Raw genomic sequence first — 21600 nt, 5'->3', positions numbered from 1 at the left:
GCGCAGCTCCAGTCTCCTGACTCTCGATCTACAAGTTCTCACAAACCCTGGGATGTAACTCACCTAGGCCTAAGGGTCTGGACCCATTTTAAAGGTTAAGTGATCTCCTTATTTTCCATCCTTCCCAGTTCTTGAAGGAGAATATGGGAGCAAATGCGGGCTGGGAGGCTCTGTTCCTTCTGACAGCTGTTAGCTTCACACCATCTGCTCCAATCATGGGCCTGCTTCCCTTCCTCCTCTCCTCTGAACAGAAGGAAAAGTTGTTTCTCTTGCCTGAGGTTTCAGCTTTTCCTGACACATAATGCTCTTTGATAATTTTATTGAGTGTATCCTGGCTCTCATATTTTGTACATGCTCTTTTATCAGAGAATAACAGCAGCAAAGATTTCTTTAGACACTGACTCCCTCCTTTTTTCCCTCAATATAATCACGTATGATTGGCTGTCCAAATTTGACATCCTCTGCGATCCTTCCCTCCGTAATGAGCCACAGCCACATTTATAGTCTGCAACAAGGAGGCTATAACATATTTTCTTTGAAGTCTGAAATCTGCTTTCCTAAAATCCAATGTTTATACCTAACTACCAAGTATTTAATTTCCTTGCTCCCCTGGAGTCCTCGATGATGCTTTCACTTAATTCCAATGTCTCCGTCATGCCTCCATCCTCAATAAGATCAGAGTAAGTCTTGAATAGACTGTCTCTTCTGAATCAGCTAAGAAGATCAAGACTCTATCAACCCCCTCAACGCAGTAATAATAGTGGTTAGGTAATTTAATTCTAACAGCCTCCTGATGATGCGGGCATAATCATTCCCATTTTACAGATGAAGGAGCTGAAGTTAGCAAGGATAAGTTCCTTGCATGAATTCAGGCAGGTAGTTTGATGGAGGCCTGTTCACTAAACCTACTTTCTCTTCTTTCTGAGATTGACCACATTTCCAGCCTCCCTTAAATTCAAGCCCATGGAATGTGAATGGAAGCAATGCATGCCATTCTAGGTCTGACCCATTAAAAACTCCCCCTCACCCAATCCCCCATGTCTTTCTTCTTCCACTGGTGTGATGCAGATGCAGGCTGGTCCTGGAAGCCAAATGTGGAATATGGCAGAGCTACAAGAATGAAGGAAGTTGGAGTTACCAAGCTGCGCTTGAAAAAGAGCCTCCTATTAATCAGCAGCACCCTTTCTGAACTTAACATAAGTCAAAATGAATCTTTCATAAGCCATTGAGATCTGAGGTTTTATCTGCTACTGCCATCAATGTTACCCCGATTAAAGCAGTGAGAGCAATGAAAACGATTTGGTATGAAAGTCCATGTTTAGTTGCTTACCCTCCACTCCTTAGGATCCCCCTCTATAAAGTAGGGATGATGGTAGTGTCTACCTCATAGGGTTGCTGTGGGCGTTCTGTGAGATGAGGCTGGTAAAGTGCATAGCAGAGAGCCAATGTTTAGTATCTACTCAGAAAGTACACTGCAGTGCCTAATACTATTACTGCATTGTACTTCCGTGGAGCCATATCTGCCTCTAGAACTGCTTTGTAATCTCTTTACAATGACATTATCTATGCCATTTCCTTGGCTGAGTGGTCTATATTATAACCCCGGCAAATTCTTTCTAGTTATCTTTCCTTTACCTACACCTACGTGTTTTTTCTCTGTAATTTCATCCTTAGGTTAATACAATCCTATATAGAAGAATGGAAACTGTTTTTATTCATTACCATGTGTGTAATCTGTTTATTTCATATAAAGTATACTTTTCCTTCTTTGTCATAATCATGAAGCTCACGTTTATGATAATGATATACTGATAATTATCAATTATCTATAATGATATATTGATTATCATGATAATGATATATTGCCTTGAAGATAAAATTTTACTGCTTGGATAAAATTTCCAGGTAACTTTATTCCAACTTCTAAAACAATTGTTGCATTTAAGATCTGAGATATTCTCTTAGAGTAGTGCATCTGAAACTTTAATTTGTAGATTAATCACCTGGAGAACTTGCTAGAATGCAGATTCTGATTCAGTGGAGCTGGGGTGGAGACAGAGATTTTGCAGAACCAGTCAGATCCTAGTGATGCTGATGCTGCTGAACAAGGACCACACTTGGAGTAGCAAGACTCCAGAGTTTTATAAAAATATTCATCAGCCACCTATTGGGTTGCATTTCATTTAATTCATGCCAGGTGATAAACTCATTCTGTGTGAAAGCTAGAGAAAGAGAAAATTAAGCCATTCAATAAAGGAGAGAAATTAATAGGCCTTTTAGGGCCTAAATAAGAAAAGTCAATGCAGAAAATAGAATTCCATTTTCAAAAGATTTAAAGAGAAAGAATCTCATAGTCTTTTAATATATTATATAAAGAAATAGGGAAAATATTAAGATTGAGAAGGGTAAGAGATGTTGTCTTTTATTAGAGCAGTATTTTCACATCCTCAAATTTAGCAGGCATCAGAATCATCTTAAGGCTTATTAATGCACAGATTGATTATTCTGTGGTCTGAGAATGCCTGATAGATACTTTGCATTTCTAACAAGTTCCAAGATATGCTGATGCTACTGGACAGGGACCACACTTCGAGAACTTCTGTATTAAAGGATTGGTAAAATTGCTGGCAGATGACACCAAAAAGTCAGTATATTTTATTTTAGTCTATTTGCAAGAAAACCCTGTAATAGGAGAAAGAAAAATGAGGCAAAATAAAAGAAACAGTTAAAATCCATTCCAGGCCCTGACAACTTGAACTACAAATACTTAAGAACATGTCCAGAGTAATTTCAGGATCATCAGCTATCATTTTCAAGACTTTTTGAAGGGTAAATGATTTGACCAAAGCAGGAACAGAACAGCTTAGTTTCTTTTTCTAAATGGAAAAAGGAATGACCCTGAAAAACCCTGGACTTCTAAGTTTAACTTCTCTACATGGGAAGTTAGGGGGAAGAGACAGAGGAAATAATCACAAAATCCATTGTCAGGCACCTTGAAAAGAACAGGGGATTGAGTCATAACAGGGATAGCTTTCCAAAGAAAACGTTTGTTCAGCCGGTTTTAGATTTGGAAAGGATCTTAGAATCACATGGCCCAAGTAGCTTCTTTTAAAGATAAGAAGACTGATATACAAAAACACTTTTTGTGTCCAAGGTCATACAGCAGATAAAGGAGGGGATCCCAGTCTCCCAGGTCATTGCTGAAGCAGCTGTGGCTTCTCCTGCCATTAACTGGGAGGCTCAGCTGTCCCTGGTTCTGGAGTCAGTCCAATGAGGGAAAGCAGCATATTGGATGCCCCAAAGAGCATCATGGCTTAGTTCAGCTGATGTGCAGAACCCTGAGTCCGGTTCCCAAGCTTTGTCCTGTATGCCACACAGCCACATTGACTCTTCTACTCACACGGGACAGAGGTGGCACAGAGATGGCTAGCTGGCTATTCTGGAGAAGCATTGCACTAAGTGCCCTGACCGTAAAATTAACTCATCAATATACTGGGGAAGAATAACCTAAAGCACACAGTCTTCACCAGCAGTAGGAAGTGCCTACTATGCAGAGGGAGGCATTGCACTGGACACCACGGAGCATCACCTTATCCTCAAATGCTTAGTGGGTCCACAGCTACCTCATCAAAGGTCATCGTCTTCACACTAATGGAACAGGGCACTTGGTCCAGCCCTTGGCACACAGTGTGCAACATGGGGGAAGTTAGAGTCCTTCGAGTCTGACACCTCCACGCTACAGGCAAGGAAATGACAGCACCCAGAGATGAAGCAGCTTGTGTAAGATAATAGCTTTTTGGTGAAGAGCTTCAACTAAACTTTGATGTCCTGGCTCCTGATTCAGAGTTCCTCCTACTTTACTGCACTGCCATCAAGACAGATCATCTTAACATAAACTAAAGGCCTTCCCATGATTGTCAAACTGAGGGAAGGAGAAAAGGTCATAGAACACATATTTAAGTCACTTTGTTCTGTGAATGAAAGGGATTCTCTAGAGCAAGCACAATTTCTCAACCTTCACTGCACATCGGAATCACCTGGGGAGTCTACAATGCCAATGCATGGCATCCACCTCAGAGATTTGTATTCAGTTAGTCTGGGGTGCAGTCTGAGCACTGGGGGTTTCAAAGATTCCTGAAGACTCCAATGTGTGGTCAAAGTTGAAAGAACCATTACTCTATAGGAATTACCTTGAGCCTATTTTGGCTTAACAGAGGCAGAAAACCTCAAAGATGCTGGCAATGTGGCTTCTTACAAAGAGAACACACATTCCAATACAGAAGGAAATCCAGAATCTCCACTCCTGAAGAGGGGTTCGAGGCAAGGGGAAAGGCAGGCAGATGGAGGGCCCTCCAACCCTTCCCCCCGTTTCACCTCCCTTTGGGGGTCTCTTTTTTTCAGTATTACTACTGCTACTAGCAAAGCTAAATGCTCAGATCCAGCTGTGGCCCAAAGCCTCTTTCCTGGGTTCCTGTTTGTGTGGCTGATAAAGGCTGGAACTTCCTACCATGCATTAGTAATATTACCAGGAATAAGGGGATAGAAGTACAGAGAGTACACAAGATATAAATATTCTGGCTTCCAAAGTACAGCGTTCAGGCTCTGCCAGAGCTGGCTGGCTCCTTTGCCATTCGAGTCATGAGTCCAGAAAGTCCCTGCTCAACTCTCTTTTAACGCTTTCCCTCTTCTTCCCAACTGAGATCGGGCTCTATGGATGGCTGTCCCATAGAGCTTTCAGTGGCGATGGGAATGTCCTGTATCTGCCTGTCCCATGCAGCAGTTGCTGGTCCGTGCCAGCCACAGGAGGCTCTTGAGCATTTCAAATGTGCCCAGTGCAACTGATGAACTGAATTCTTATCATATTAAATTTTAATCAGTTTAAATTTAAATAGTCATGTGGCTAGTAGCACAATGTGAGTATGCCATCTAAGACATATTCTATTATGCAATATCTCATAGGATCACACATGTAAAAATAAGTTCTCAGTCCTGAAATGAGAAAAAATAGTGCCCTTTTGTGGAGTTGTATCAAAAAGAAGGGGCACTGAAATGTGGTCCATGACCTCAACATAAGCTAGAGGCTCTACCATCCGGCACAGCTATGGCCCAGGCAAAAATTAAAATGCATTGCTAGTTTCAGCATTGACAAAAACCTCTCAGAAACCAACACTTTAATTGGACTGGGGGAGAAAAGTCAAGTAGAAATGTTGCAACAACCATCCTTTTTCAACAATTTCCAGGACGTCCTGATGTCTTTGGTATCAAATTACTCTGACCATCACATTCCTGTTATATTAGCACTTCCTGGTTCCATAAATACTAGAAATAGGCCTTCGGGATCCCCCCAAACCCAACAAAGCAAAACACCAAGGCTTTGTTTTTAGTAACTTAACCTTTTGAACCTCCTGTAGTGTTCACTCAAACGGGTAACAAGGCTGGACTGAAATTCCCAGATAATCTGAAAAACAAGGTAAGAAGCATTTAATTCAGAGAGTTAAAAAGCAAATGATCACTTAAGATCTGTAACTAACATGTGAGCTCATTAAGCCCCTAAGAATTCCTCGGCCTGAACAGACTTGTCCATTTCCCAGGCTCTGCCTCCTGTCCTCTCAGTCTGGACCCTAGGGCCCAGTGCAGAAGTGGTGAAGACTACCGTCTCTGGACTCAGACTGCCTGGAGCTGAAAACTCATTTAACCAGCAACGACATGACCTTGGAGAAGCCACTTAGTTCTCTGACTGAATTTTCTTCACATGCTAAATGGGATAGTAATAATCTCATTTCTAGAGTTGTTTGAGAAATAGGTAAGTTAATGCTTATAAAAATGCATAGCACATACTCATTTCTTAATACATTTAAGCTATTGCTACTAGCGACATTAAATTTTTAGTCAGAAGGCCTGACTTCAGGACCCTCCTCTGCAAGCCACTCATTAGGTAATCTTGGCCTAGTCACTCCTCTTTGCTGATCTTCTGTTTGTATCCATTGAAAAATGAGAAAATAATCACCATTCTCAGAGGGTTGTTGAGAAGATCATATTAGAAGCATTTATGAAAGAGACATTAGACAGGAAATAGATGTAAGTTCCCAAAGGTAAAAGGTAATGCTCCTAATATCCCCAGAGAAACTGCAGCATGGTTTTCCAAGAGCCTCAGGAGTGTCATGTCCACACTCTGGCCCTCAGCTTTGCAGACTTGAAATCAGAGTGGTCAGCACTTGAGAGCAGACCCATCACACAGAGGTGAACTGACCTAAGCTCACAGGACTAAAGAATACAAGCAGAACACCAATTTGCTCATGTGTCATGAGGAAAGTAAACATCTCAGGCATTCTTGCATTGTATCCACACCACAAATAAAGCCAGACCAGAGTGAGAGCTGTTCAAAGATTGAGTACTCCAGACAAAGTGGTTTCATGGGAGGAGGAGGCAACCCCAGGTGTGTCCCTCTCTGCAACAGGATGCCAAGCAGGGGATCAAACTGGTTTCTTCCTCAGGCCTGAGCACTCTCTCTCCAATTCTGTGCTGAAATAAGTACCGCCAAAATCTTGCCTCCCTTTTGTATGTTTCTAGAGCCCCACTGTGGTCTCTGACCAGCCTTTGGTTTCCATAGATACACAAATGCCCTCTGGTATCTTTCTGGTCCTGCAAACCAGGAAGTCATTTGGTGCCTTTTCACTTATCTCCATCATCATGCATTAGATGTTGATGTCATCATTTGATGCTCATAGGGTGACCTATCCCCCCACCTTCTCAGAGACTGCTTCCCAAGTCTATTTAACAAAAAGCTAAACAAATACATTATTGTTTTTATGTAACTAGTGATTTAATGTTATAGTGACCTTATGAAAGAGTTTAAAACCATTTTGCCCCTAGGTTGTGTTTGTGATTTTCTTTGTGTGCTGAATGTCTTCTCTTTGACCCTCCAGATCCACTTTCTGTCCTTCTCTACTCTCCTTCCTGCCTCAGAAGGTTGATGTATATGGATTCCATGAATGGACTCCCCTACTCTTGGCTTCCAGTTGGGTTTAGCCAAGGAAGAGCCTTCACGGAAGATAAGAAGCGGGCAGAAGAGTATGCTCAGGTTACTTATTCCCCTTGGTTCCCTTTCTGAGATATTGCCTTAAGCTATTTGTGTTTTTCAAGCAAAAGTCACTGGTCCTCTCCAGAAGTTCCCTCTACAAGCATCGTAAGAAGTCCGGACACCATTCCCACCTTGTCTCCTCGGCCTTAGTCATGGTAGCTACTCTTCTGCTATTAACCCCAGGTCACTGCAATTTTCCTTGTGCTTCCCTTTTTTTTTGTTTTAGTGTTTGTGATTTTCCATGTAGATCAATGGAATGTGAACATTTAAGCGGTGAGTGAATGACCTCATGGCAGAAATACTTCAATGGCATGGGTGGCATGGTTCCCTGGCTCAGACCTTCAGGGCATCACCCAGAATCCCCACCCACAGCCCTGTGCCCTCCCACATGCCCTCTGCAGCAGCTGCACGGGGAGTGAGTGGTGCAGATTCGGAGAAAGGCTCTTTAGTGTGCATGGCCCCTCTACTGCCCAAGAAAAGACCAGTCAGGTGCATGAGTGACAGCAGCAGCAGGAGAATTCACAGCCAGTGTATTGTCATAAATTATAGACTCATAATTTTTAGAGCTAGAAAGTTAATTAAAGACCCCAACCCTTCATTTCCCATGAGGAAACAAGCCCAGTTCCATCAAGTCATTGAGCTACGATTTTTCAGAGGACCTGATCAGGGACTCAGCTTCTTCATTTCCAGTCTAGTGACTTCCAGGAGAAGGCAGCTACTCCTTAAAATTTAAGGAGCAAGAGTTCCATCGGTAGTTTTTAAACATTTACCACATTTTATTTACTTAATGCAGAAGTTGTATCAGCTTGTTTCCACCATAGAGTTCCATTAAAACTCATCAACCAAGCATGGAAATAAAAAGATTTTTCCACATATGTCTATTATATGTGCACATATCTGTGCATATGTGTGTGTATCCATATGTGTGTGTGCATATATGCATACATGTGTGTGTATTTCCTTTTTAGCCTCATACTTGGTTCTCATTAGTCTAACTTGCTTGCTCTAGCCCATGGCATGTGCTTCTCTTCATGGCTGGTTTAGCATTAACATGTTGAGAATTTGTGACAGGCCCTTTCAAATTGAGAGGAGAGAGTTGGATATTCGATAGAAAAATAACCTATCAGATCACATTTTTCCTGATGTGAGTTAGGTTACAAAAAAGTAAAAAGAGTCATTTCTTAAACTTGCTATATGAGGGTAAAAAAGAACTTAAGACAATGCTAGAATACTGAAATTCAGGCCAAATAGAGAGGATTGGGTTCACCAAAGCCTTTCCATATGTACTTTGGCTTTTTGTTCAAATTCTACATGGGATGATTTTTATAAATTTGAAGTTTCACTGTGTCACTTGAGAATATGAAAAGCAAACATTTTCCATTTTGATATAGTTTTCCTCTCAGGACAAAATCAAGCTTAAAAGGCCAGATTGGATCTGCAAAAGAATATTCAAAACTCAGGGCTTTAGCCAAAACCAGACTCTGCCACGCGGGGACCCAAACCCCAGGAGTCAGGCAGTGAGATTTCCTTCTGGACTTTCTTTGGTGACCGGAAGACACAGTCCTGCTCCCAGCATGGAGTAGACGGCTGGCTCTTGGTTCAGCAACAGAAAAAGTAGCTCTTAAGAAAAAAAGCCAGGAGGGGAATTGACTGGAAGGATGCTAGAGGCTCCTGGAGCAGAGGGCAGCTGGAGAAGCTGCTTGAAGGACGGCAGCTCACGCAGCTCCGGAAGTGCACGAGACAGGAAGCACGAGAAGTACCTCTCAGCAGAAACATTCTGTCTAGGAAGCTGCCACTGCCACTGGACCCCCTCTCATTGCCACAACAGTTCCTACCCACCCTTTGTCATGTGACACTCGCTTTATTTCAAGATACCAGGCAGGAAATTCTAACAGAACAGACCAAGGCCACACACACACTTAAGACTTGGCTTTCAGGGACAGGGAGAGAGACATTCTCCCACCTTATTTTTGCTTTCTGTAGTGGGAGGCAGGGCACCATATGCCCTGCAGAGAGCACAGAATAGAGGACTTCCTCTAAATAGGCAGGCTGCTTGGCTGCTGAGCAGCCAGAAAGCCTAGAAACATAAAGTGAAACAGCCATCTCCTCTGCTTCCTCAGGGACCAGCACCAGAGTCAGTGTTTCCCAGCCAAGGCACACAGTCAAGGAGGCCTTGTGATGATGTTTCCTTTTATCTCTAAGCTAAGGAGAAAATTCCTAATCCTCTAACATGCAAAGCTAGAATAGGAGTTTGAGCAGATTTGCAACCTAAGTGGGAGAACATGGGCCTTGAAGCAAGAGAAAATGGACAGTCTACTGTCTCTGTTCAGCCTCAGCCATGTCACCAGCAGCAAGTCATTTCACCCAGCTGATCCGAGCTTCCTCCCCTGTAAACAGAGCTGACAAGCATTGCCCACTTCTGGGTTGGTGTGAGGATTAAATGAGGTAATGCCCAACTGTCTGTGGCACAGAGTTTGGCCTCATCACTGTAACTCTTCATTAGTGTGAGTCTCCCCAGTGGGGTATGCGCTGAGTTCAGAATCCCCTGAAGCAAGCTTTTATGGGATCTCGTGAAATGTCTGAGTTGTCACCATGTGTCAACATGGTCATTGCCATCACCTACTAATAGTAGAAGCAGCTTATCTCCTGTTAATTTGCTCCATAACCGTGCCACCCAAATCATTCCCCAACAGAACACCAGGGTCTGACCTGACACTAGCTGCACGAGAATGGATCCCCATGCTCCAGGACACCTTCATACCTGTTCGGCTGAACTTATTTGAAACGAAAATTTAAAATGTAATCAGTTTATATAACAGAATATTTTTACTGGCCCCTCAATTTTAGAGAAGTTCTTTCCTTTGGATAGAACATTAGTATTGGTTTGAGGTTTGGAGAAGACCATTGTAAGATGATTTGGTTGTTCTCTGCTATTGCTGGCGTGTGCAGGGAGGAAAGACCAAGTGTTGAGCTGAATGAGATGTGTAACTGACACCAGAAGAGGGAGAAAATCAGGAAATCACCCAACAAAAGGGGTGTCCAGTGAGCTAGTAAGTGAAGGGAGGAGGCCACTAAAAGCCAAAACATAGCTTTGTAACAATGCCCTGGTCTTTTATCAATGATTCCAGGATGATTTCCAGCAGCTTATTCCTGCTGATAAATGCTGAAGTCTTGGTTCACGCAAAAAAAAAAAAAAAAAAATGAAACCTGACCTTGATGTGCATTTTTCCAACTTCCCTCCCAGAGTTGCTGGGCTGGGATCTCAAGGCCTGGGCTCAGTGGGCAGCATGGCTTTGGAAGGGGGCATCAAGACTGGTCCAGAGACAGCCTCCAGGACAAAGCTGCAACTGAAGCCAGCTGAACCCGTCAGAAGAGGCATCAGTCTACAGTGGCTGGTAAAGGCAGGTCCAGGTGTGAAGCTACAGGAAAGAATGCAGACCCAAAGCATGAGTGAAAGGTGTTGTAATGGGGACAGGAAGTGGCCTCTGAAGGGACCACCTGAGACATTGGGGCACAGCAACAAGGAGGTTTCATGGAAGGCTTAGCGTGGGGTTACCAGGATGCCTCACTGCCTCAAAGACAGAGGGCCTCACTTGATAAAGCAGTTTTTCTTTGCCTGGCAATTTGTCCTTCTCTCATCTGGCCTTGGAAATCTACCTACTTAGAAAGCCAAACTAAAATAAAACAAAAACACAAAGGAAAGTCTAATGCTTTCTTATAAAATTGGCTTGCAAACGTTCAGGTGGTATTTGGAACGTGAGAGCAACATGAAGTCAAAGAGTGGAACAGCAGTCCTGGGGGTGCCCTGAGCTTGTCCTCTTCAGGCCATTCTCACTGAAAAGCCCGTACCTTCTCCCCTCGGCTCAGCAGGCCTGCCTAAAGTGCAGTGGCCTCAAAGCATTATAAAGAGTTAACATGGTTTGTAACCCTTAAAACTCCAAGGATTATTCAGTGGCAAGAGGCAGTGAGCACAGGCATTGAGCCTATGGAAGTTTTTTCAAGTAAACTTTCCCCGCCACCACGCACCACGGTGGAGAATAGCCGTGGCCGTAGTGGACTCACTGAAGAGAAGGCACCTTACCCTGCAGGCATGCTGTGGCATAAAAATGGAGGAAAACACAGCCTTCATTAGTTGTATTCCTGACTTCGTGGTTCTCTCAACTTGTTCTACCCTCCAGTCATATCCCAAAATGGAACATTTAGACATCTGCTGACCCTGAGGCCCTGGGGAGCTTCATACACATAAACATGTATATACTCAAGCATCTCTTCTTTGAAACTGACCACAACCTGCCATCTTCCATTTTCCTTATTCCATTTTTATGTATATTTATTATTATTTCACTTACAACACAGATCAACAAAGTTTATATTGGTTTGAGATTATTTCCTCCCAAATTATACATTTTGGAAGAGGACAAACAACAGGAGATCATTTCAAGCTGAGTTCCCCAAAGGATAAGTCCTTGATATGTTAAAATAGCATTAGGTACTACCCTTGGCTCTCAGGATGCTGGTCTGGTACTGAAAACTGACCAGCTGGGTTTGGGTCTGGTCTCCACTATCGAGTGGCTGTTAGAACTTCTTCCTCTGAAAGAACCTCTTGAAGCCTCAGTTTCTACCTTTCTAATGGGGATAATGACAGTATCTACTGATAAGGTTGTTGGGAAGATTAAAGGTGTTCATATCGTAAACACTCGGAAATGGAGCCTGGCACAGAATAAGCACTGGCAGTGACGATGATGGTGATTCCATTCCACGTTGGCGCTAGGACATTCTTGTGTCCGAGGAGCTATGAGCGACAAAAGCAAACAGGCGTGGAACAAAGGGAATGTTTTCCCTGGCTCTGAGAAGGCCCTCATGATGCACATTTAGCTTGAAAACTTGTCCTGCCACTGGACCAATGCATGCCAGAGACTTTAAAAAAAATACCGATGGCTTTAGGGCTCTGTCCAATGACTACTAAGCAGCCCTCCCCACTTCCCAGGGGCGTTGTTGTGAATCAACGCCTCCTCCTCACTTACGTGCTGACATCTTTCCTTGAGATGTTGAGCCCCCTCACCGATCAGACCAGCAAGTAATCACCAAGGATTCTTTCAGAAACCGTGTTTATTAATGCACCTTCATCTTCAGTTCAGAATGTTTTTAATCTTGTAAATCAGTAACCAACCAAGGTGATTGCTGCTGATTTTAAATACTTCGTGTTGTTTTTAATGGGTTTTACAGAGCTAGGATCTGATGAGCATACATGTAATAAAAACACATCCTCCTATCATTTTTTTTTCCTTGAACACATTTTCCTTGTACGATTTGGCAAAAAGACAGACACTTATAGAGTAAGTTCTTTTGCTGTTTATATTTCTCCTGGCAGAGCTCCAAGGAGCATTTAGCAGTGTATTAATCAGCCAGAATGTGAGCTCAACAGACCACTGCATTTTCCTACTGCACCTGAGAACTCCAGCTGAATACTCAGCACCCTTGTTGAGCAGGGAATGTATTTTCAATGTATATTGAATTCATGGGTTGCATATTGTCACCTTTCATTTCCAAGTGAAGGCAGAGATTGCTAGCAGGACCTCCTCACCCTGGGAATGTGGCAAACAGGGAACCATTTTGCCCTTCTAGACATTGGGGTAAAAAATGGTGATTCTCTCTTCCTCATATTACATCTTAGAAATGTCCACGAGAATTGCCAATAGGTTTGTGAGATGAGTATAGCAATGAAAATGGTACAATGTGATTACTGATCTTCCCATCGTTGACGAATTCTAACAGGGGTGGCAGGGGCAAGCTAGACTTGAATGAAACTGAGCTGCTAAAATTTAAAAAAAAAGGAAAAAAGGAATAAAAGGATGAAGTGGATTTTGGATACTTTTGTACAAGAAAATCCAAAAAAGTCAATTTATCTTCCTTTATTAGGTTTGAGGCAGATCAAGGAAATATCATAAATTTAAAGTATTCTAGCAGCTTTTCTCACTATGAGGATGCTGTGTTCTTAGGTCTTCCAAGGAAAAAGCCACTTCTTGCCTTGCCTGTTCTTCTTAGAGACTCTTTATACAATAAGCTGAACGTGCGAGTTGTCAGCTCTCAATTACACAAAAGGAAGGGAATGCCGATCTCAGACGCACCGGGAGCGTGGCAATTGCTTCAAGGATATGAAGCCGACAGCTTCGCCTTCACGAGGGCACTTATCTAGTCCACTGTGCGGTGTGCCCAGCTCCGGCCGGCATAATTCTAGAAGGACTATCCACCTTTTGACATTCTTGAGATATCAGCAAAATTCAGCCTCTGAACATGAGCATTATTTTAATTGGCCTCAATGCCTCTGCTGACGAACTATGTGTATGTGTGTGTGTTTTAAGGGTATTTGAATGCAAACAAAGCTATGCAAGGAAAACCTGGCTTGGTTTACAAACTGCCCCAAAACAAACTTCTGAGCATAATGGTTCCTTAAAGGTATGGCTTACATACAAGAAAGGCTCATATACTGGTACATTTTCTCTGACTTTTGCTTTATTCTTGGAAATCTGAGGAGTTTTCTCCCTGGAGCCTATTTATAATGATGCTCTGGGTTCAGCTGTGTGTCCCCTTCGGCTTTCCTCCCGAAGCAGAGAAGCATTTGCGCAGAGCACACCAGGTGTTACTTTCATATTCTCAGACATACTAGAATACATTAACACAAACACTAAATCAAAACATGGCAAAATTAATGATCATCGCCAGGGTATCTAGACCAAACTCCTTGTTACTGCACAGGATCTGTGTCATCGTGTCTCCGTTCGCATTGTCCACATGACTGGACAATGTGAAACTGATATTAATCGGTATTTTAACTGTTAGTTGATGTTCACATAAATTATAGACCAAAATTCATCTCATTTAGTCAGCATCATGTCATCCATTTCCTTTGGCTTGTTAGATAATGACATATCCAAAGGCTGGGTTCTTGGGGTTTCATTTTGCTGGCCTGGACCCAAAGAAAACTCACTCCTCTGGCTTGAGCCCCAATTTCATGCTTGGGAGCTAAAGCACATGACAACCGTTCATCATTTCCATTTCCTTCATTCTTTCTTTTTTTTTTTTTTCTACTATCTGGAAACCAACTCACCCAAGGAAACTGGTAAAACTCTTTTGTAAAACAGTAAAGACACTGAAGTGTGTGGGTGTAGCTTTCCTAAAGATGTCAAACTGCTGAAGGACACAGGGTTCCTGGGCATTCCATAGAGCTTTTTAACTGTATCCACACCAGGCGAGCTGTAAATGTGCACAGGCCTTTCAGAGACAGCCAGCCATCCCATGCAGCTGAAGCATTCAGTACCTGTCCCCTCTCTGTTCTTCTATTAGCTGTGGCATTCTTTCATTAGGCACTAATGCAAATGCTTCTATGTAAAATATCATCTTTCTACTGATACTTTCTGAGTTCAGGAATGGTAACCAAGCAAAGAGGAATGTCTACTTTCCTAAAAACCTACAGATTAGGAGAAGAAAGTTACTGTAAGGGACCTCAGCTTATCCAGCTTACAGAAACTGCAGAAGTGAACACGATTGGTTGCCATGAAGAGAGGAATACAAACAAATGAATCTCGTTCAAGTTTCTCAGCAACTGAGTGTTTTCCCTTCCCCACAAAGGGATGGCCAGTTTTCCTCTTACAACGGCAGTGGAGGAGCGAGGAAAATCCTGTGTACCCGTCGGAAAAAAATACTGGGAAAGGATTGGATATACAGCATCCTTGGGGGACCACCTCTCCAAACTCCAGGTGCGTCTCTCTGTCTAAGAAAAACCCAAATGACATTCCTGAGAAAGTTCCCGAAAGAACAGGAGCGTGTATCGAATGATAGGTGACCAAAGGAGATAAGGAGTTCCCAAAGGAAAGCAGAAAAAGATTTATTTATAACAGGGGAGGTAGATATTGCTAAAGTTATTGAGTTAAAACTTTGCCCTTTAGTTCACAAAGGAAGGTGGGGAAAGATATCAGAAGCAGATGGGAATTTCCCGAATGGGGATGGAGGAAACCTTAAGCAAATAATAGCAAATGTTCTAGCCTCACAAGCACTCGAGGACTTCGAATTCTTAGGAGATTGTGCGATTCCATTGCCCCATAGGTCAGTCTCTAAATTCTGAAGTAAAAAGAGGATGAAGTGAAAATAATTAAACTATTTAAGGTTTAATGAGTAACTGTTAGCTTGAGAACATATTTTGATGGTCCAAATGGCAGGACAAAGAATGGGAGAGTGACAGGGCTTTGGGGTATTTGGGGTCAGTCAGCAGCGCACCTATGTACCTGCTGCCTCAGTCTCCCAAATCCTCTTTCTCTGTTTAGTGTTTACTCCTAAGCACTAACCTGCAAAGGAGTTAATGTTTGGTTCGTTCTCTGGGTTCCCAGGATCCCAACCAAGAGAAGAGTCTGTCTGCATCAGAAATTGCTGCAGCGGCTTCATTCCTGCTCTTCCTTCAATTTCATTTCCTCCACTTCAAACCAAAAAGTGACTAGTGTGCACTTGGTGTGTGCTAAGCCCTGGGCTGGACACCAGTGATACAAAGATGGGCAGGACTAAGACGTGACACAAGATGCTCAGAAGGCAGTGGTGGTGAGAGACAAAGAAACCATCACCCAACAGGGTGATCAGTGTGACCTGGTGATTAGAAGAACGACGAGCAGAGGAAAGATGGACTGTAATTCTGCAGGAGGGGATCAGGGAAGTCTTCTCAGAGTACATCAGAGATGTGTCTCAATAAAGGAGGTGAAGCGTACATGGCGTGCAAGGTGGAGAACACATTCCAGAGGAGAGAGCATCGGGAAAGGCATTGAGGAGGTATTAGGAAGGCGCCGTGTTCTAGAAACTCCAGGTAGTTTGACACAGGCAGATTTTTCTCTATGGGGGATGAGAGGGAAAAAAGAGACTGGAGAAGAATGAAGAATCCAGAGGAAGCCAGGCCTCACTTGACAGCCTAAGGAGCTTACATGTGTCCATAGATGATGGGGAGCCATTAAAGGATTGGAAGCAGAGAAGCGACACAGTCAGCTCTGTGTACCGACGTAGCGTATGAGCTGGACAGAGGCCAAACTAGAGTTGAATGGATGGAAGGTTACCACAATATTCCAGGAGAGGAAGCAAAGCTTCACACTGACCAATCACCGAAAGTCCCTCTGTTGACTAGACCAGAGCAGATCGAAGCAAACGCTCTGCCTTTTGCCAGATCCTGTTGCCTTCATGGGACAGTGCTGTGGTTCTCCAAACTCGTACAGGTTACACAGGCAGGTATAGAACACCAGACTATGCGGAAAGAGAATAAAAATGGGATGTTTATCTGGGCTACAATTGGTCCCCAAAGCGAATGATGAAACACTGTCCCCACGAATGGTACCTGCCACATAGTTCCATTGGTGGCAGCCCTGGAGGTCACCAGGAGTCTCAACATCCCTCTCCCAGAGACTGGCACCTCAGCAGCTCAGGTGCATGGCTCCACATCCTGCCACAGCACTTGCCAGAGCCAAAGCTTACCCTCCAGGGCCACCCTGGTAAGTGCAGGATTTTGAGCACTGGCCAATTTAAATCTGTAATTCAACTAAAAAATGGCAATAGAAAGTTATTGGAAATTTTCTTTTAATATGATTTTCCAAGGTTCAGAATCTCCTCACCCATCAACCTCACCACCAAAGTCAAGGCCTAAAACGAGATTAAAAACACTGTTTTTCTGGATTGCTTAAGTAATCTTGTCTTATTCCTGACCAAATCTGCTGCACTTCCTAGTCAATATCTAGGGCTTTAGGTGACCAAATATGACAGTCAGTAAGTTAACAAATATTTATGGCATGCCTCCTGTGTCAGGATGCTTTCAGTTATGGAAAATGAAGACCCAATTAAAAGTGGCTTAAACAGAGGCCGGCCCTGTGGCATAGTGGTTAAGTTCACATGCTCCACTTAGGCGGCCCAGGGTTTGTGGATTTGGATCCTGAGTGTGGACCTACAGACTGCTTATCAAGCCGTGCTGTGGCAGCTTCCCACATACAAAATAGAGGAAGATTGGCACAGATGTTAGCTCAGCGACAAACTTCCTCAGGCAAAAAGAGGAGGATTGGCAACAGACTGGCTCAAGGCCAATCTTCCTCACCAAAAAAAAAACCCAAAGTGACTTAAACAACTATGGAAATGTGTTACCTCACATAAGAAGTCTGTGGACAGGGTTGTTCCAAGTTTGGTTTATCAGTAGTAGGTCAACAATGTTGTCAAGGCCCCAGAGTCTCTCTCCTTCCTACTCTGCCATCATCAGGGTGTTAGCTTGTCATCTTGAGCTGGCTCCCCTCACGATGCCAAGATAGCTGCCACAAATCCAGGGATCGCATTGCTTTTCTCTAGGAACAAGGACGACTGTTGCAAAAGTATAGAACATGCTCATTCCTAAACCAATCATTAGCAACAAAAGTAGGAAAAGCCTAGGATTCACATAGAATGATTACAGTACATCCTCTGGGCCACTGTGAGGGCCTAGCCTTTTCTGAAGCACATGGTGACACAATACGAAACAAAATCAGGGTTAAGTTGGCAAGGAAGCAGGAGCAGCGGCTGAGAGAGCCAGCTAACAACGTCTCACACCCCACCATTCTAAGTAGCAGAGACACATCAGCACACAAGCCCCACAAGGTTCTGGCTCTCAAGAAGCTTGCCTGCTATTTGAGGGAGGGGAATGCTGGTGGCCAAACTGAAAGGCGAGAGGAGCTTAGCTATAGCTGCAATCCCCTCTAATGATAAAGTAGTATGATGCGCACATCTCTCTGTGGGCGGGTTTTAGTATCAGTGGATATTAAATATATTAAGTGTTAGTAGAATTGACTTGGCAATTGTGAGAGATAAACATTTTAGACATAAGAATGGAATGGACAAATGGGATGGGAACAAATCAATCCCCATTTAATTTCTGAAAATTTACTGCTTGCAAAGCATCGTGCAGGACTCAGAAAAGGTATAAGACATAAACCTTGGCCCTGAGGACGTTAGTGTAGTTAGGCAGTGATGTGTGTGCAATGTATATGAACTGCAATAGGAGTTCCAAAGAGAACTAGAGATAATGGGGTTGTCACTGGAATAAATCTTGTCAACTTGGTATTTTGAAAATAATATGGGAGGAAAAAATATAAATGGAGTGATTTTTTAAAAAATTATATAAATTGAGGAGTAGCTAAGAAGCAGGTAACAAAATAAAACTGAAAGGACCAAGAGTAAGAGTATAAACTTGAAAATCGTCCCAGTGCATCGTATTGACTAATGCATGTAGGAGAATTAGTTGTAAAAGAAAACGTTCTACATGAAGCAAGACTCCAGTCAGTGATAACTACTGGATGAATAATACCGATGGTGATAATAATAATAGCTAAACCTTATATAGCACTGAACACACACCAGGCCCTGTTCTAGGCACTTTATATATATTAGCCCATGTAATAATTACATCAACCCTAAGAGGAGGTACTACTTTTATTCTCATCTTACAGATCAGGAAAATTCTTAAGTAACATGCCCAAGGTCACACAACCCAGTAAGTGGCAGAGCCGTTGGGCCCCCGAGTTTCTGACTTCAACCACTGTATTAAGATGGAAACAAGCCCTGAAATGAAAGGAAACTTGGGAGTTTTCCTTCTCAAGATGTAGAAGAGGCTGGAGTGAATTTGGAGTACTACACTTCGCAGCTCTGGCCACCTGTGTCAAAGCTGTTTTGAAAACGAGGTGCACCCAGAGGTGTCCCCCTGCTGTCAGGGATGTGGGGAGGAGAGCATCCTAGTTATGCAAAGGGTTTAGGGAGTCTAAGAAGAGAGCATAGGTGGTCCTGTGCCGAGCCAGAGGCAGGCACACTGGGGAGGCCGAAAAGAACACACACTTTTGGACAGACCATCAGGCCTTAAAGGATGTCACCTCCAGTTCCCTCTTAGGAAAAATCACAAAATGAAAAGCCAAAGTCATCATAACAGACACGCCATGCAGACATGCTCCTGAGCAGTCTAATGCAGTCAGGCAGGCATGTGAGATGGGGTCACAGAGCTCACCCCAGGGGCTCAGCCTTCCTCACTTTCAGTTTTGTCCTCCATTTGGTTGCCACGGGCTTCTTCTGTTGGTGTCATTGTTGCCATTTCCTGCTGTTATTATCTTGTCCCTGTATCAGAAAATGACCCCACCAAGCTCTGTCATAGCTTCTCACCCAATATTCTATGTATTGACTTGGGGCCACATTGCCATCAAATAGATGCTGAAAAACACAAAGAGAACTTAAGTTTTGCCAGCCCAAAATAGGTGCTTTGGCTTAATCCACTTGCAGATACTCTTGCATAGTGAAAAGTATACTGGATTAGTATTTCAATAGTCCTAGAGTACAAACTCTCGGCATGATTTCAGACAAATTACATCAATGACATAGCCTTTTTAATATCTCAGTTTCATCAGCTGTAAAATGGCAGTAAAATGCCCTGACTCCTGCAAAGAGTCACAAAGGTATTACGAGGACCAAATGCAGTATGCATGAAAGTCATTAGGAAGAGACAGTCACTGTATAAGCACAGGGGGTTGTTAGTCCTTCACTCCTGTTACTACAACTCCTGTGTGAGAAAGTCCACAGGCCTGCAACGAGGGCCCTCTACCTCTTGCTACCATACGTGGACAGCTAAGGATTGGATCTGTCTTGGTCAGCTCAGGCGGCCATGACAACATACCATAGACTGGGCAGCTTAGACAACAGAAACTGATTTTCTCACAGTTCTGGAGGCTGCAAGTCCAAGATCAAGATGCCAGCAGCATCAGTGTCTGGTGGGGCCCCTCTTCCTGGCTTGTAGCCAGCTGCCTTCTTAAGGCATCCTCACATGGCTTTCTTCTGTGTGGCAGCAAGGAGAGAGAGACCTCTGGTGTCTCTTCCTCTTCTAATGAGGACACCCATCCTGTCAGATTAGAGTCCCACTCTTAAGACCTCATTTAACCTTAATAATCTCCTTAAAGCCCCTATCTCTAAACACAGTCACATTGGAGGTTAGGGCTTCAATATGAGTGTTAGAGGGACCTAATCCGATCGGTAACAAACACCCAGAGAGAAGAGCAGGCTTGCTGAGCCTTTTTAAGCAGTCAGACATCTCTGCCCTGTACAGTGGGCGGTTGTTGGTAACAAGCTGTCCTAGCCAACCTGGTGGGATCTTATTTGGGCTGTTTCTAGAACTGAGGGACTGGTGACCATTTCAGTATCTATTAACATAAATTAAGATTCGGGAGGATGCCATGCTTTTAGATGGAAAGAGGAGAGTTCTTGTTAATGTTGCTTGTTTTATTTAATTTATCTGGGACTATCTGAAAACAGGGTGGAATGCTATCTGCTCCAGGGTAAGTGATGCTCGGTTGGCTGTGAGTCCCATGTGGGGAAGGATCAGAGGCATGAGCTGAAAGAGGGCTTAGAGCCCATCACTCCTAGTACCTCAGAGAGCAGAAATGTGGGCATCCTTGAACATCAGCACTCCTGGCACAGGCAACTTCTCAGCATGGAGTCCCTTTCAAATGGGTTCACAATAGAGGACAGATAAAGAGGGGCTGATAGGACAGGGCTCGGGTGGTAACTGTTTGGTTGCATATGTGAACACCTCAAACTTCAAGGGCTATGGAGCAGGAGAGGGAAGCGGAACAGAGATTAGCTTTACAAGGGCAAGAGCAAGAATATTTAAATATCAATATTTCTATTATTTGTCTCTACAAGCTGATGAGGCATGGCACATTTGAGCTAAATGCTCATGATGCTAGATCTCAGGGCACAGCCTGGGGAAGGGCATGAGAAAGAGCAGAGAGGAGGAATTTCTGAAGGTGACTAGGGATTATCTCTCACATGTAGGTAAGATTAATCTTGCAGATATTGCTAGAGATAGTTTTCAAGTGGACTCTACTGGCCCACATCACCTAGGACAGGACACCCCACAGGGCCTCAGCAAAGCACAATGGCCTAAGGGAATCAGCAAATTCGAGGGCTGTAGCCAAATAAAGGAATCAGCGGCCAGGGGCTCACTTCTCCCCATGAACAAGGTCAACAGAGTTAGAACACCTGTTCTAATCTTGGCCTTTTTAATTTGTCCAAGGTAGTTAGTACTTGAAGTAACATGAATTTAGCTGCTGTCCCTACACCCCGATGGAGTTCATGATCTAGGGACAATCCCTAAGCTTTGCTAATGCTTTAACGAGGACAGTGATGTCATTGGATCACTCCTCTGTTCATGTGAAAACCATCAGAACAAAGCCCATAAGCTCACAGTAGGGGCTGAGTGCCAGGAGCAGAGCAGCCTAAGTCCCAGGGATGGGGCCTCAGGAACACGACTGTGTCATAGGCGCCGCAATCTCCCCAGGCATGGCTCTGTCACCAAAGGAGACAGCCTGAATGTGCAATGACTTAATCAGGATCTAGTACTCCAGCCAACAGGGCAGGTGGGAGGATGTTTGGAAGTTGGTCTTGGGAAAAGCCAAAGAGAATAAGCATCCACCTCCAGTTTGCTAGAGGATCTCAGG

Source organism: Equus caballus, chromosome 29 (assembly GCF_041296265.1).
Source record: "Equus caballus isolate H_3958 breed thoroughbred chromosome 29, TB-T2T, whole genome shotgun sequence".
Lineage (NCBI taxonomy): Eukaryota > Metazoa > Chordata > Mammalia > Perissodactyla > Equidae > Equus > Equus caballus.
Note: the sequence above shows the minus strand (reverse complement) of the source record.